At 55.3% G+C, this 17,545-nt stretch overlaps 1 long non-coding RNA gene across 1 annotated transcript; it reads left to right on the forward strand.

Moving 5' to 3' along the window:
• The first annotated feature begins 499 nt into the window (after positions 1-499).
• On the forward strand, positions 500-3,126 carry LOC144728865 (uncharacterized). Its single transcript, XR_013587574.1, has 2 exons — positions 500-622; positions 1,664-3,126. It is a non-coding gene; the product is annotated as an uncharacterized LOC144728865 (long non-coding RNA).
• Positions 3,127-17,545: the final 14,419 nt, after the last annotated feature.

Here is a 17,545-nt window from a genome sequence, read left to right on the forward strand (position 1 = left end):
TCCCGAGATGCAACAAACTTGAAATTTGCCATGTGGGTACTTTCCAGAGTGTACACCATGCAAACATTATAAAAATACACTTTTTTTGGTGGGGGGGGGGGAGCTACGAACCCGGCGACCCGAGTTCGATTCCTGCTCACGGCCACTACTGGTGACGATTATTTGAACCGGTCCTGGGCCTCCCCTAGGTCGACTCAGCTATTTAAGGTTGCGCATTTTGACGTGACGTCACATTTCTCAAACCCCCCTTCCCCCCTCGTCACGCATCGTCACAAATGATTGAGCCCCAGGTGTGTGACATCATTTACGCTTCAGATGTGTGACGTCATTTACGCTTCAGGTGTGTACGCACGTGGAAACTCCTTTCGCACCGGACACAGCGAACAGCGACGTCATAACTTCGGATCGATTTTGCACGTCACCTTGCCATATGGGGGCGTGGGCACGTGGACGTCGGCGATTGGATTAGCGCCGGAAGTGATCGGTGGCTATTTCAGCCGTCGACATTGAGGGGAGAGTGGGGGAGGAGAATATCTGCGGAAGATTTCGCGTGCGGTCGTTCGTCAGTCAGAGGGAGAGACACGGCGAAATCACGGGACATAAGAATCATCGGCACATCACCGTGAGTTTGCGAATTGCGTCCGCTGTTGTACACACACACACACGTGTAAGGGGCTGTAGAGGAAGTGTTAGAAGGTACGCAGTAAGCTAATTCGGCTCAGGTGGTCGTACTCGTTAATCTCTAAAGGACATACGTGTTGAAGTAGTATAATTACGAGTGGAGCAGTTGTTAAAGGCTATACCATAGTTATAGTTTACCTTAAAGCACGTTTAATTAGTGAATTGTAACGCTGTGCTGCCCCTGTTACCTTGCGCGTGATTGCGAGACCTCAATTTCGTAAAAAGATAAGTGGATAATTTGTATAATGCCTACTTTAAGTGAGATACTCAGGTGGTGCAGGGCGCTCTTCGAGACCATGGAACGCAGCCGTCTTGAGTACAACAATGTAAACCAACATCGATCACTTGGAGACTAACTGAAAGATGAGTGGATATCCAATATGGCGCAGCCGCTGTTGTCTTGGGTGTGATTGGGTATTTTTTTTTATTTAATTCTTTATTTTAAACTTTTATTTTTTTCTGTCTACGTGACTTTACCGAAAGAGCCAAGAATATAACAGATCACTGTTTTGGGGGTGGGGGGCTATTTTTTTACCCCTACATCCTAGAACTATTAGATTCAGGACTTCTGACAGGCTCTTATGTAGTAGTTGGCGGACAAGCTGAACACCTTGCCTTTTATAATAATGCCGATTAAATTCATTGTCACGTTGCCTATCCACGGAGGGCTGGCGGCTGGGGGTGTATTGCGTCGAGCTGGTGTTAGACCACACGGAGACGTGGCTGTTAGGGATGTCCGCTTTTATTTCTAAACGAGCTGACACCAACCACCCCGAGCAGAGGAGCTGTAGCCTGGTAGCAGGCTACCACAAAGAAAATAAAACGAATAAGAATAAGCAGAAAACCACCCACACACGTCCAATCACACCTAGTGTTCATAACGCCTTCCCGAGACACAAGCTTCGGGGGGAGGGGGTCAAACACCTCCCCTACATTCCCACACGCAACTCTGCTTTATAGATGGCCCTGTGTTCCTCCTCAGGGGTTTCCACTGTTTGCCTGCTAACCGCTCGCAGTGGGCAGCTCGTGCCTCGAGCTTATCCCCTCTTCGAGCAGTGGGAGATGTCCGCAGCCAGCCAAGCAGCCGCCTAGGGAACCAGATGGCAACAGTCTCTAAGCTTGGCCAGTGCCAGGCTGCACCAGTTGGCCCGAGCACCATTTCACAAGAGCGAGCACCATTTCACAAGAGCGAGCGCCATTTGACAAGAGCGAGCACAAGTTGACAAGAGCGAGCACAAGTTGACGAAAAGAAAAGGTGAAGAGAAGACAAGTTACGACTTAAAATGGTTGATTACGTCCTTCCAGCGATTGCCGAGTTTGTAACCATCCTCTCGGTTGAAATTGTCTGTATATATGGATGGCTTCATGAACAAATCTTTGTTCATAGTCAATGGGCTTGCAAACTACCATCGTCTTAGAGAAATCAGATGCAGCTTTGTAGACGCCGGGATATTGCATGTCAGGGATCTTGTCCCTTAACAGATCACGAATGTATGCACTGTGTTAAATCGGACCTGGATCTTCTATTTGTTAATGATTTTGGAAATATTTTGGTGACCCCTGCTCTGTATGGCAAGGTGATGTTTTTTATTGGGTCCTCGGATGGTTCCTTCCTCACGGTTGGGGTGATGGCTTTGCGGATTGTGTAGTTGAACCATCTGGTCTGTTTTTGATAAGAACATCCAAGAAAAGGTAGCATGCCATCCTTTTCTACCTCCATGGTGAATTTGATGGCTGGGTGTATGGAATTTATGTGGTTGAGGAATTGGTGCCGAGCTGGTCAGCCATGTGGCCAAATGACAAACGTGTCATCCACGTACCTCTTCCACGTACCTCTTCCACAAGGACGGGTGTAGAGTGGATTCTTGGATGGCGTCTCCAAATGTTCTATGAAAACATTGGCGTCACTGCTTGAGGGTGGGATCTTGCCCAGCCACTACTGGGGGTGGTCGTGGAGAAATTCTGCCGCCCCCTCTGCTTCGAGATCCGCCCAACACCCCACTGCCGATTTGGGTGTTCCTTGTATAGTGCTGCCCTCGGCTCATTGTTTAGCCCCTGGGCCAATCACGTGAGAGGTCCGACTATTAATGGTCTGACATTTCCTCCCCCTGGTCGGCCTGTTCCACTCAACCTGTCCCCACGCTGGTCTGACCACATTGTGGTTGCTCCTGGCTCCACACAAAGGACCGTGCACAAAAAGACGAGTTTCTCTCTCCAGCTTAATGGGTATCTCTAAGACGATATTTAAATTAACCTGTTTAAGCACGTGCACATGGTTATTTGTAACGCTGTATACAGATGCTGGTTGCCTTTTGGCCAATTCACCCTCGAAAGAGCATGTTGGGCCTTGTGGTATTTCCAGCAGCGCACAAGCACGACCATGTTGATGTTACACTGTACGGCTTATTTTGCAAATTTCGAATAAAAAAAAGAATAAACAATGTTTACTGGTGTAAGGTTGTTTTTGTTAAACATGTTCCATAAAATTGTAACAAAACACTACATTATTTTGTGAACAAAAATATAGAAAGGGAAAAGAATGTAACGTATCAAAGCAAACACAATCAGTTAGCACTTTAAGAATGATCCATACAGACTTTGGTAAATGCTTTTCTACCGATTATTTATTACAGCTACATCTCTGAAGGAACTTGAATTTCAGGCATGAACGGAGGTTTATAATGGTAGACAATTCCCAAAACGAATGCGATTGCCTTCCAACATGAGGCAGCAGCCCTTAAGAAGGTATATTTCTTATTGAATATATATAAAAGGGAAATTTGTGAATGTGTCTGTTCAAAATGTTTCACATACTTCCCGACATGCAACAAGCTTGAAACTGGGCATGTGTGTAGCTTCCAGACTGTACACAATGCAAAAAGTATAAAAATGTACTTTTGTATTTTGGGGGGCGAGGCGCAATAATGGATATTTTGCACGCAAGTGAGCAGTGACGTCACATCTGTCATGTCACCCACATGCGGCAGCGTTACGCAGTGTGCCTGCTGACGCCACGCATCGCCCCCCCCCAAACCCTCCGCGTAGGCCGTGTATTCCGCACAAATGCGCGGCTGGGGGGGGGGGTGAATAATGGATATAATACACTAGGCTACAAACTTTAAATTTGGAATGTGGGTAGCTTCCATACTGTATACAATGTAAAAATAAGAAAAATACACTTTTGTATTTTGGGGAGGGGGGGAAGGACCATTAAGTTTGTGGCGTCAACCCGCAACACACATGATTTAAGCGGATTGCAATGCTTACCCCTACCATATGGCTCTCCGCGCGCCGAAGTTCTAGAGCTGTTAACAACGTGCTGAGAGATTTAGGGTGGCGCTTCGCTCCTGGCCGATGAAGCCATTTGCTTCTCGGAGTTTCAATACATATCGGTGGGAAGAATTGTACAATTGCTATCTTCTATCTATATAAAAGTCAAAACTTGTGTTTGGGTTTGTGTGTGGTCGCGCGCTTGGCTCTCCAACGGGGTGGGGTTTATGTAAACAAACAATAGCCAAGTACCACGCCGTAAGCCCTGTGGTGAGCAAGCTCTATTCCTTTTTCACATCCGTCAACTTAAAATTAGTTTAATTAGCGATTTAGTGCGATTGTGTGCTTCCCTTTTATTTATTTATGACTCGCGCACGGCCATATCAACCCACGCGCCTTTGGTGGGGGGGGACACATTTTCTTTCCCATTTAAAAATGCTATTAAATTACACTAAACGCTGAGCTTAAATATACACTGTGTGATATCCCCCCACCCTGATACATGCAGTTATTATTACTATACAGTCGCTAGATGTCTCTTGCAGATGAGGAAGATGTCTGGTGTCACCCAGCTGGTGGCTGTACTACGCTCCATCCCCCCCCCCCCAACAGCGCGTTACCTCTCTGCTTGCCACCAACACGCTCTCTCACGTTGCTTCCACCACCAATGACAAAGATGCCATGACTTTTGGGGCAAGAGCTGTTAACAAGCACCTATTAATGCCAACATGGCACTTAAGGGGTTTGGTGGCCTGCACTATGCCTGGCCACCTTTGTCAACCCAATGCCCATAATTACACACCGTACCAGCTACTCACTTAAGGCTGAGTCGACGAAATAGAGGTACAGGACCGATTCGAATAGTCGTTGCGCAGTGGCTCTAACCACTGACGGCGCTCCCCACCACGCTAACCCACGTGGCTCTAGTGCCATCTCCCATTGGTAGAATGGGCAATGACAAAACAAATGTTTAAAACATGTTAACTGTGATACAGGAAAATACTCCTTTACGTACCGTACAGCCAATGAGCATAACGATCTCCGAAATAAATAGTGAAGGCAAAATAACGCCACGGTAAAAACGCTCACAACGAGAAGTGCCTAGTTTTAATTCCCGACTCGGGTACTTCTCTGCATGGAGTTTGTATGTTCTCCCTCTGTTTTGTATGTGTAGTGTCTTCAAAAATTACTCGCACCGACACATAACCTGCTTACAATGTATTCACCTATTCTTGCACCAGTTGTGGGCACGCCTATAACTATCTATACGGCCACTTATGTTTAACCACTCCCCACTCTTATCTACCTTTCACCTCGCTTATCCTGCACTCAGCAGCTCTGCTCTCAGCAACTCCGCACACAGCGTCTCTACATCTCCACCGCTGCCCTCATCTACGCTCCCTGAGACCTGCTCATACGTCTGTCCTGGGCGGGGAGATCAGCCAACACCCGCCCGGCGACGGCGTGAGGGTTGGTCCCGATGACCGCTGAAGCGGCAGCGGCGAGATGTCTTCACTCTCCGCTTACGCACACACCCTTTTTAAATCCTTTATATTAAGTTCGCTTGCTTGCTTGCGCGCTTACGACCGTGCAAATCTTTCGGTCGTTTTTTTTAACCCACTTCCCGTGATCCAATCGAGCTGACATTTTGCACGCAGACTCGTTGTGCGTGACAATTTATTTTCGTGAAATTTTTTTTCCAAAATTTCCCACTTTTTAGGAAAAAATTTTTTTCATATTTAATTTAAAATACCAATGTGATAAAAATGAAACTCTTACTCAAGAAAAACAGAAATGAATAATAAAATAAAACCGATGCCACGCATATAAAGGATTTATAGTGAAAAACTGTGTTTTTACGGGTTAATTTTATATCCCTCTGCTAATTATCCGAGACCCCTCTTGCGTCTCTTGAAGCTCTCGCCAGGCCGGCGCCTGTTGGCCCATCAATCAACCCTTATCTCCCGTCTCCATGGCAACACTTCCGGTCACAACTTGCACAACCGGTCGACCCCGTTTTCACCTGCTTCGCCCCTTAACAACTGGCAGTTTGTCCGTGCAACCCCCATGTTGCACACACGCACCTGTTTGCCCTCAGTTACCCTCGGTTAACTGCGCACCGCGTATTTCATTCCTCTACACATGTATGAGGATGATGCCGCCAGGTATCTTGGGGGAACGCTTCTTTATCAGATTAGCATGGTTGTAACGATATGGTGACCTGACACTGTAGCATGGAGTCAATGCAAGTTAATGTTTGTTCTAATAGTTGCTTTACTGTTCGCAAACTGCTTTACCCAAATGTTTCACGTGTGATAATTACTTTGTCTCCAATGTTAAGGCAGCAAAAACTCTCGAACGCTGAGCTCTGACGTCATGAAATTTGCACAGCTTACGCTGTATGTAATTTATAAGTGAACGTGACTATTTCCAGCTCGCCACGGCATTCCCTTCCCGAGTTGCCAAAATCGGCCTTGCGTATAAGTGGGTTAAGGTTTAATTTCCTTGAGTGAAAAACATCCCATTTAGTTAACTTGAGTTGTTTCGGATTTTTTCTTTCTTGCAAGCATACATTTTTTTCAGGGTTTTTCAGTGAAATATAAGGGAATATGAAATTAATCCCAGACAAGAATCCAAGTACCGGGCGAATTCGGGTAGTAAAGCTAGTATTTATAGAAAGAGCTTTAGCTCCAGGCACTTAACATAGTTTAAAAGCCGTGAACAAGATAGAGTGAATTAGATGGCAGCGGCCTGACCTATACAGAGGGGTCATAAAAGTGCAGGGGAGGGACGGGATGCTGGCGCCATGAAAGGGCTACAGGAGTTGGGGGGGGGCTCATGATGATCTCACTTATTGAAACAGCGTGTCAGATAGCAATAGACAGCATTGCCGGAGAAATCGGCACGGCCGACACATTTTAAAAGGGCAGAAAGCATGATTCTGTTTTGTTGTAACTTTTGACCGGAATGAGATAATAAAGACGCTCACCCACTCTGTTAACTACTCACTCAGTCGACCACTCACTCGGTCGACCACTCGGTCGACCACTCACCACACCGCAGGTCACCTCACTTCTCTCACTGCTGCTTCGCTCGCACCGCTCCACTTTGGAATCCCCTCTCCTCCCATTATCGTCATCATCGATCTTCTAATAACCTCGCCCAATAAAAACTCACAGTGGTAACGCTTATCTCTTACAAATTAGTGTTGGTTGTGTCTGGCCGTTTAGCATGTTGGGCCTTTGCATATCAGCCGTGAAATTACATGGCCAGTCCAGCCTTGTGTATGAATATCGAGTGATTTCGCCTTCGCGTGCACGGCAGATATGATTGTACAACTAGAGATCGGTGTCATCACAATAGGATGACGATGATACAGGTAAAGACAAAGATCCTCTGTACAGTACCGGACATAGTTTTTTTTACTTTTTCCGTGTACATAACGAGTGGCACCACCCTAATGAACGGTCACTTCACGTAATGCGGACTGAAATGCTTTTAGCATGCAGTTGAATGAGCTTTCCGTCCACGTAATTTATTCGGGGCAGATTATGACCAATCGCGCACACAGTTGTAATACTACTACATCTGCACGCTCGCCTAACCCACGTGTTTAATTACTAAACCAAAAAAATCGAGGCGCCTGCCACCGAGAGGAACCACTTTATTTGCTCACGATGTGGCCAGAAAGTGTAAAATAAACATCTGCCCTGCTGCACAGAGGCCATGCAATGAATGATCTCGATATGGGAGCCAAGAGTGGTGGCTGCGTTGTAACCCAGCGCCGTGGAGGCATCAGCGAAAGGTTGGTGGATCACCGCAACGTGTCGTTGTCAAACTCCCCTCCCACGGGCCTCGAGGAGGTGCCGTACCCTGGCTCTGCCAGGGGAAGGTGGTTATATACAGCAAGGATTCATCTTCTTGGTTCTTTCGGTAAAGTCACGTAGAAGGGAAATAATAAAATTAAATATAAACCAATAAAATAATTCTCACGACGTTCGGGCACAACGCAAGCAGCCGTCCTCAGGTGAAGAACAGGGCTGTCGCAAAGACAGCGTCTGAATCCCATTATTTATTATTTCCCTTCTACGTGACTTTACCTAAAGAACCAATAAGATGAATCCCTGCAGTCACGAAAGCTTTAAATCGAAATTTACAGCGAGGATGTGGACTCCCATCTCGTTGGAATTCTCACAAACGTGAGATGCCACAACATGCCCTCGTCCAGAGAGCAGGCCCTCAGCCGAGTGATGCGTCTTGCTCGAATGAGCATTGAGGCTGGCTTACTTTCCGGAGTGTCTTTTAGTCCAGAAAATAAGGCAGTGGCGTGTAATCCATCCAGCACTGTGTAGGCAGCAGCGAGAGTTGGTGGATCACGCACAGAAGGTGTGAAACTCCCTTACCGTGGGCGTCGAGGAGGAGGTGCCATGCCGTGGCTCGCCTCCTGGCACGCGTGGGTTTTCTCCGGCAGCTCCGGTTTCTTGCCACGTGTCACTCATAACACCTTTCTAGATAGAAGGCCGCAGATCTCGGGCAACTGTTGGCAGCGCCGGCTCCTCATCGCGTGACTGTTGCTTTGCCCGCTCGTCCGTGGTTCCTCCTCGCAACTTTGATTCGTCCTCTCTCGCTCTTGAAGAGCGAGCCAATATTGCGTGCAGGACCACGACATCTGCTTTCCCGTCGTTTATTACATCAGAACATCAAAACAAACTATTAAAATAAAGTGTTTTTATTTTACCAGATAAGGGCTACTGAGCTCTATAGAAATGGCTTATCCGCACGTGGACATTTATAGCAGAAGCCAAATACTCGAAAAACTCTTAAACACATGTTTCACATCACCAGGCCGATGCGACCATCTCCTTCCGCAATGGACGTGAATGGACATGAGCCACAGAATTGCGATTGTGGCCATGCGACCCAGACTATGGACGATAAAGTATACCCAGTGTGGTCTGTGCTCCCTCAATGTAGGAGGAATAGCAAAATAATCCGAACACTTCACTCCTGATGCCATCTCGAGCCTGCCAGACATCGACATTGGCTTGTCGCTCACGAACATATCTCTGCCGCCCACTAGAATATAATATACTCTTTTGTATTCCCATGGGCATTGTTTATTGCGCTTGTTTGGCCAGGAAAGCATCACTGAGGTCCCCTCTCGCAGAGTGGCATCACAATAGCATTGCAGTGGTGCACGTTTACCTGTTCCGTTCAAAGTCTGCCGAGGTGAGACTTTATATAAACAGGCTCTATAAACAACAAAGTGCGCGCGTTGTTACTGACATGGGGGACTTTATTCCTGAGTTACAGAAGCAGTAAAAGGAAGACCGATCGTGACACAAACACCAACACAGACACGTATGTGTGTACGCATATTCTTGGGTTTTTCGGTAAAATCACGTAGATGGTTCAAAGAAAATAACCAAAAAAATAACAAAAACTACGACGTTTCGATCACTTCTCCTACTGATGACGATCGCTTGTGTTGTGATCGAAACGTCGTAGTTTTTGTTATTTTTTTTGTTATTTTCTTTGAACCATCTACGTGCCTTTACCGAAAGACCCACGAATTTGAATTCCTGCAGTCACGAAATGGGCCCTCCATAAATGACGTCACGAGATATTGCCGATTTTTTACCCCCCTCCCCCTCGTCACACGGCGTCACAAAAAGTCAGACCCCCTCAAATATGACGTCACAACGCTCTGCCCTCCCCCTAAAACCATATTTCCATATTATGAATAATATTGGTTGCGAAAGCCTACGTGTCAAACTCACTTTAAACTTTTGTCATTGTAGTGCTTATTTAATGTGGCATTATGATGTTGTATTAAAAAGGAGGCGTTGGAAAGCTGAAATCTCCATGTATATAAAAGGCAAAGTTGTGCATGTGTGTCTGTTCAAAATGTTTAGCGTACTTCCCGAGATGCAACAAACTTGAAATTTGCCATGTGGGTACTTTCCAGAGTGTACACTATGCAAAAATTATAAAAATACACTTTTTTTGGTGGGGGGGGGGAGCTCAATAAATCATTTTATTTTTTGCACAGCAAGTGAGCTGTGACGTCAAATCTGTCACGTGACCCGCGCATGTGGAAGCGTAACGCATTGTAGTGTAGTGGGTAGCGCGCCGCACTACGAACCCGGCGACCCAAGTTCGATTCCTGCTCACGGTCACCACCGGTGACGATTATTTTAACCGGTCCTGGGCCTCCCCTAGGTCGACTCAGCTATTTAAAGTTGCGCATTTTGACGTGACGTCACATTTCTCAAACTCCCCTTCCCCCACTCGTCACGCATCGTCACAAATGATTGAGCCCCAGGTGTGTGACATAATTTACACTTCAGGTGTGTGACGTCATTTACGTTTCAGGTGTGTGACGTCATTTACGCTTCATGTGTGTGACGTCATTTACGCTTCAGGTGTGTGACAATTTACGCTTCAGGTGTGTGACGTCATTTACGCTTCAGGTGTGTGACGTCATTTACGCTTTAGGTGTGTACGCACGTAAAATTCCTTTCGCACCAGATGCAGCGAACAATGACGTCACAACTTCGGATCGATTTGCACGTCACCTTGCCAAATGGGGGCGTGGGCACGTGGACGTCGGCGATTGGATTAGCGCCGGAAGTGATCGGTGGCTATTTAACCCGGCGACATTGAGTGGGGGGGGTGTGCCGAAAGCGTGCACCTCAGAGGGAGAGACTCGGCGAAAGCACGGGGCGTAAGAATCACCGGCACATCGCCGTGAGTTTGCTAATTGCATCCGCTGTTGTACACACACACACGTGTAAGGGGGCTGTAGAGGAAGTGTTAAAAGGTACGCATTGAGCTAATTTGGCACAGGTGATCGTACTCGTTAATCTCTAAAGGGCACACGTGTTGTAGTAGTAGTATAGTTGGGGCGAGGCTCGGGGCTAATCGACGTCCGAGGTAGACGACATCGGGGCCGGCTTGTTGACGAACAACGCAACTTGGCGGAAAACACCAAGGGCGAGTGTTCGTGAACGATTTGGTGGACATCGCCAGGGCTGAAGATAGCTGAAGTAATTACGAGTGGAGCAGTTGTTAAAGACTTTACCATCGTTATAATTTACTTTTAAGCACGTTTAATTAGTGATTTGTAACGCTGTGCTGCCCCTGCTACCTTGCGCGTGATTGCGAGACCTCAATTTGTAAAAAGATATGTGGATAATTTATATAATGCCTATTTCAAGTAAGATACTCGTGTGGTTCATGGCGTTTTGTGAGACCTTCTATCGCAACGGTTTTGGGTTCAACAATGTAATTGTTTTGCGAGTAATTAGAGACTCCCGAGATTGTTCCCAATATAACGAAGCCCCTGTTTATCATCCGATTGGGGAATATTAATGTTTATATTTTATTGACTTTTATTTTTTCTATCTACGTGAATTTACCGAACGAGCCAATAATATAACGCATCACTGTTGATTTTTTGGGTGGGGGGGGTTAATTTTGGAAGCCTGTTGTATTAACCTTTTACCCCTACATCCTATACCGGCTCTTATAATGTAGTTCAGCCCCCCCCCCCGCGCGTGGCCCGCCTACGTGCGCACGCCTACGTGCATACCCGCGCTTACGCGCCAGCTGGTGACGGGCCCCGTGAGAGCTCCAGCAGCCCAGCAGCCCAGCAGCCCAGCAAGCCCAGCAGCCCAGCAAGCCCAGCAAGCCCAGCGCTGCTCCTGCCGGGCGCGCGGCGTCTCCTGCTGCCAAGCGCGCGGCGAGATGCGGAGCCGCGGCGTCGGCACGACAACGCCCAAATATCGCGAGGTGTGGGGCTGGCGACTAAAAAGAAGCAAAAATATACCTCCCCGAAGAGGCAGTTGAATGGCTTTACTTAAAGACCCAAAGAATATGAATTCCTGCAGTCACGAAAGCTTCAAGTCAAGATCGAATAAGCAGAAATCAACCCACACACGTCCAATCACCCCTCGTGTTCCTAACACCTTTCCGAGACTCGCACAGAAGCTTCGGGTGGAGATCGTACAAAGACAGACGACACGGAGAAGAATAAGAACAAAATAACTTCCCGCCCCCCAAAACCACCAAACTAGCGAGCAGCCCAACGCTGCTCCTGCCAAGCGCGCGGCGAGATGCGGAGCCGCGGCGTCGGCACGACAACGCCCAAATATCGCGAGGTGTGGGGCTGGCGACCAAGTGTCGCCGGCGTCAAAAACTGTTGTGCATTGAAACACTTGTTTTCTTAGCCAATTATTGTTTCGCTTCGTTTGCTTGCTGTACACTTGATTTGCTGAAGCGTGACCTGGACATGGGTTCTCCCACAAATGAATACGTTTAAATAAAACTATTTTAAAAATGCCGCGCTGTGTCCAAATTACGCGGTGAGGGTGGGGCTGGGTGGTGAGGGTGGGGCTGGGTGGTGAGGGTGGGCCTGGGTGGTGAGGGTGAGGGTGGGCCTGGGTGGGGAGGGTGAGGGTGGGCCTGGGTGGGGAGGGTGAGGGTGGGCCTGGGTGGGGAGGGTGAGGGTGGGCCTGGGTGGGGAGGGTGAGGGTGGGCCTGGGTGGGGAGGGTGAGGGTGGGCCTGGGTGGGGAGGGTGAGGGTGGGCCTGGGTGGGGAGGGTGAGGGTGGGCCTGGGTGGGGAGGGTGAGGGTGGGCCTGGGTGGGGAGGGTGAGGGTGGGCCTGGGTGGGGAGGGTGAGGGTGGGCCTGGGTGGGGAGGGTGAGGGTGGGCCTGGGTGGGGAGGGTGAGGGTGGGCCTGGGTGGGGAGGGTGAGGGTGGGCCTGGGTGGGGAGGGTGAGGGTGGGCCTGGTGGGGAGGGTGAGGGTGGGCCTGGGTGGGGAGGGTGAGGGTGGGCCTGGGTGGGGAGGGTGAGGGTGAGGGTGGGCCTGGGTGGGGAGGGTGAGGGTGAGGGTGGGCCTGGGTGGGGAGGGTGAGGGTGAGGGTGGGCCTGGGTGGGGAGGGTGAGGGTGAGGGTGGGCCTGGGTGGGGAGGGGGTGAGGGTGAGGGTGGGCCTGGGTGGGGAGGGTGAGGGTGAGGGTGGGCCTGGGTGGGGAGGGTGAGGGTGAGGGTGGGCCTGGGTGGGGAGGGTGAGGGTGAGGGTGGGCCTGGGTGGGGAGGGTGAGGGTGAGGGTGGGCCTGGGTGGGGAGGGTGAGGGTGAGGGTGGGCCTGGGTGGGGAGGGTGAGGGTGAGGGTGGGCCTGGGTGGGGAGGGTGAGGGTGAGGGTGGGCCTGGGTGGGGAGGGTGAGGGTGAGGGTGGGCCTGGGTGGGGAGGGTGAGGGTGAGGGTGGGCCTGGGTGGGGAGGGGTGAGGGTGAGGGTGGGCCTGGGTGGGGAGGGTGAGGGTGAGGGTGGGCCTGGGTGGGGAGGGTGAGGGTGAGGGGTGGGCCTGGGTGGGGAGGGTGAGGGTGAGGGTGGGCCTGGGTGGGGGAGGGTGAGGGTGAGGGTGGGCCTGGGTGGGGGGGGAGGGTGATGGGTGGGAGGGTGAGGGTGAGGGTGGGCCTGGGTGGGGAGGGTGAGGGTGAGGGTGGGCCTGGGTGGGGAGGGTGAGGGTGAGGGTGGGCCTGGGGTGGGGAGGGTGAGGGTGAGGGTGGGCCTGGGTGGGGAGGGTGAGGGTGAGGGTGGGCCTGGGTGGGGAGGGTGAGGGTGAGGGTGGGGCCTGGGTGGGGAGGGTGAGGGTGAGGGTGGCCTGGGTGGGAGGGTGAGGGTGAGGGTGGGCCTGGGTGGGGAGGGTGAGGGTGAGGGTGGGCCTGGGTGGGGAGGGTGAGGGTGAGGGTGGGCCTGGGTGGGGAGGGTGAGGGTGAGGGTGGGCCTGGGTGGGGAGGGTGAGGGTGAGGGTGGGCCTGGGTGGGGAGGGTGAGGGTGAGGGTGGGCCTGGGTGGGGAGGGTGAGGGTGAGGGTGGGCCTGGGTGGGGAGGGTGAGGGTGAGGGTGGGCCTGGGTGGGGAGGGTGAGGGTGAGGGTGGGCCTGGGTGGGGAGGGTGAGGGTGAGGTGGGCCTGGGTGGGGAGGGTGAGGGTGAGGGTGGGCCTGGGTGGGGAGGGTGAGGGTGAGGGTGGGCCTGGGTGGGGAGGGTGAGGGTGAGGGTGGGCCTGGGTGGGGAGGGTGAGGGTGAGGGTGGGCCTGGGGGGGAGGGTGAGGGTGAGGGTGGGCCTGGGTGGGGGAGGGTGAGGGTGAGGGTGGGCCTGGGTGGGGAGGGTGAGGGTGAGGGTGGGCCTGGGTGGGGAGGGTGAGGGTGAGGGTGGGCCTGGGTGGGGAGGGTGAGGGTGAGGGTGGGCCTGGGTGGGGAGGGTGAGGGTGAGGGTGGGCCTGGGTGGGGAGGGTGAGGGTGAGGGTGGGCCTGGGTGGGGAGGGTGAGGGTGAGGGTGGGCTGGGTGGGCCTGGGTGGGGAGGGTGAGGGTGAGGGTGAGGGTGGGCCTGGGTGGGGAGGGTGAGGGTGAGGGTGAGGGTGGGCCTGGGTGGGGAGGTGAGGGTGAGGGTGAGGGTGGGCCTGGGTGGGGAGCGGTGAGGGTGAGGGTGAGGGTGGGCCTGGGTGGGGAGGGTGAGGGTGAGGGTGAGGGTGGGCCTGGGTGGGGAGGGTGAGGGTGAGGGTGAGGGTGGGCTGGGTGGGGAGGTGAGGGTGAGGGTGAGGGTGGGCCTGGGTGGGGAGGGTGAGGTGAGGGTGAGGGTGGGCCTGGGTGGGGTGCGGGTGAGGGTGAGGGTGAGGGTGGGCCTGGGTGGGGAGGGTGAGGGTGAGGGTGGGCCTGGGTGGGGAGGGTGAGGGTGAGGTGGGGTGAGGGTGGGCCTGGGTGGGGAGGGTGAGGGTGAGGGTGGGCCTGGGTGGGGCGGGTGAGGGTGAGGGTGAGGGTGGGCCTGGGTGGGGAGGGTGAGGGTGAGGGTGCGGGTGAGGGTGGGCCTGAGTGGGGCGGGTGAGGGTGAGGGTGAGGGTGAGGGTGGGCCTGGGTTGGGGGGGAGGGTGAGGGTGAGGGTGAGGGTGGGCCTGGGTGGGGAGGGTGAGGGTGAGGGTGGGCCTGGGTGGGGAGGGTGAGGGTGAGGGTGAGGGTGAGGGTGGGCCTGGGTGGGGAGGGTGCGGGTGAGGGTGAGGGTGGGCCTGGGTGGGGAGGGTGAGGGTGAGGGTGAGGGTGGGCCTGGGTGGGGAGGGTGAGGGTGAGGGTGAGGGTGGGCCTGGGTGGGAGGGAGGGTGAGGGTGAGGGTGGGCCTGGGTGGGGAGGGTGAGGGTGAGGGTGAGGGTGGGCCTGGGTGGGGAGGGTGAGGGTGAGGGTGAGGGTGGGCCTGGGTGGGGAGGGTGAGGGTGAGGGTGAGGGTGGGCCTGGGTGGGGAGGGTGAGGGTGAGGGTGAGGGTGGGCCTGGGTGGGGAGGGTGAGGGTGAGGGTGAGGGTGGGCCTGGGTGGGGAGGGTGAGGGTGAGGGTGAGGGTGGGCCTGGGTGGGGAGGGTGAGGGTGAGGGTGAGGGTGGGCCTGGGTGGGGAGGGTGAGGGTGAGGGTGGGCCTGGGTGGGGAGGGTGAGGGTGAGGGTGAGGGTGGGCCTGGGTGGGGAGGGTGAGGGTGAGGGTGAGGGTGGGCCTGGGTGGGGAGGGTGAGGGTGAGGGTGAGGGTGGGCCTGGGTGGGGAGGGTGAGGGTGAGGGTGAGGGTGGGCCTGGGTGGGGAGGGTGAGGGTGAGGGTGAGGGTGGGCCTGGGTGGGGAGGGTGAGGGTGAGGGTGAGGGTGGGCCTGGGTGGGGAGGGTGAGGGTGAGGGTGAGGGTGGGCCTGGTGGGGAGGGTGAGGGTGAGGGTGAGGGTGGGCCTGGGTGGGGAGGGTGAGGGTGAGGGTGAGGGTGGGCCTGGGTGGGGAGGGTGAGGGTGAGGGTGAGGGTGGGCCTGGGTGGGGAGGGTGAGGGTGAGGGTGAGGTGGCCTGGGTGGGGAGGGTGAGGGTGAGGGTGAGGGTGGGCCTGGGTGGGGAGGGTGAGGGTGAGGGTGAGGGTGGGCCTGGGTGGGGAGGGTGAGGGTGAGGGTGAGGGTGGGCCTGGGTGGGGAGGGTGAGGGTGAGGGTGAGGGTGGGCCTGGGTGGGGAGGGTGAGGGTGAGGGTGAGGGTGGGCCTGGGTGGGGAGGGTGAGGGTGAGGGTGAGGGTGGGCCTGGGTGGGGAGGGTGAGGGTGAGGGTGAGGGTGGGCCTGGGTGGGGAGGGTGAGGGTGAGGGTGAGGGAGGGCCTGGGTGGGTGAGGGTGAGGGTGAGGGTGGGCCTGGGTGGGGAGGGTGAGGGTGAGGGTGAGGGTGGGCCTGGGTGGGGAGGGTGAGGGTGAGGGTGAGGGTGGGCCTGGGTGGGGAGGGTGAGGGTGAGGGTGAGGGTGGGCCTGGGCGGGGAGGGTGAGGGTGAGGGTGGGCCTGGGCGGGGAGGGTGAGGGTGAGGGTGGGCCTGGGCGGGGGGAGGGTGAGGGTGAGGGTGGGCCTGGGCGGGGAGGGTGAGGGTGAGGGTGGGCCTGGCGGGGAGGGTGAGGGTGAGGGTGGGCCTGGGCGGGGAGGGTGAGGGTGAGGGTGAGGGTGGGCCTGGGCGGGGAGGGTGAGGGTGAGGGTGGGCCTGGGCGGGGAGGGTGAGGGTGAGGGTGGGCCTGGGCGGGGAGGGTGAGGGTGAGGGTGAGGGTGGGCCTGGGCGGGGAGGGTGGAGGGTGAGGGTGGGCCTGGGTGGGAGGGTGAGGGTGAGGGTGAGGGTGGGCCTGGTGGGGAGGGTGAGGGTGAGGGTGAGGGTGGGCCTGGGCGGGGAGGGTGAGGGTGAGGGTGAGGGTGGGCCTGGGCTGGGGAGGGTGAGGGTGAGGGTGAGGGGGGCCTGGGCGGGGGAGGGTGAGGGTGAGGGTGAGGGTGGGCCTGGGCGGGGAGGGTGAGGGTGAGGGTGGGCCTGGGCGGGGAGGGTGAGGGTGAGGGTGGGGCCTGGGCGGGGAGGGTGAGGGTGAGGGTGGGCCTGGGCGGGGAGGGTGAGGGTGAGGGTGGGCCTGGGCGGGGAGGGTGAGGGTGAGGGTGGGCCTGGGCGGGGAGGGTGAGGGTGAGGGTGGGCCTGGGCGGGGAGGGTGAGGTGAGGGTGGGCTGGGCGGGGAGGGTGAGGGTGAGGGTGGGCCTGGGCGGGGAGGGTGAGGGTGAGGGTGGGCCTGGGCGGGGAGGGTGAGGGTGAGGGTGGGCCTGGGCGGGGAGGGTGAGGGTGAGGGTGGGCCTGGGCGGGGAGGGTGAGGGTGAGGGTGGGCCTGGGCGGGGAGGGTGAGGGTGAGGGTGGGCCTGGCGGGGAGGGTGAGGGTGAGGGTGGGCCTGGGCGGGAGGGTGAGGGTGAGGGTGGGCCCTGGGCGGGGAGGGTGAGGGTGAGGGTGGGCCTGGGCGGGGAGGGTGAGGAGGGTGAGGGTGGGCCTGGGCGGGGAGGGTGAGGGTGAGGGTGGGCCTGGGCGGGGAGGGTGAGGGTGAGGGTGGGCCTGGGCGGGGAGGGTGAGGGTGAGGGTGGGCCTGGGCGGGGAGTGGTGAGGGCTGAGGGTGGGCCTGGGCGGGGAGGGTGAGGGTGAGGGTGGGCCTGGGCGGGAGTGAGTGGGGTGCCTGCGAGGGTGAGTGAGGGGTGGGGCCCTGGGCGGGGAGGGTGAGGGTGAGGGTGCCCGTGCCTGGG

This window comes from Lampetra planeri, chromosome 30 (assembly GCF_965212315.1).
Source record: "Lampetra planeri chromosome 30, kcLamPlan1.2.h2, whole genome shotgun sequence".
NCBI classification, from domain to species: domain Eukaryota; kingdom Metazoa; phylum Chordata; class Hyperoartia; order Petromyzontiformes; family Petromyzontidae; genus Lampetra; species Lampetra planeri.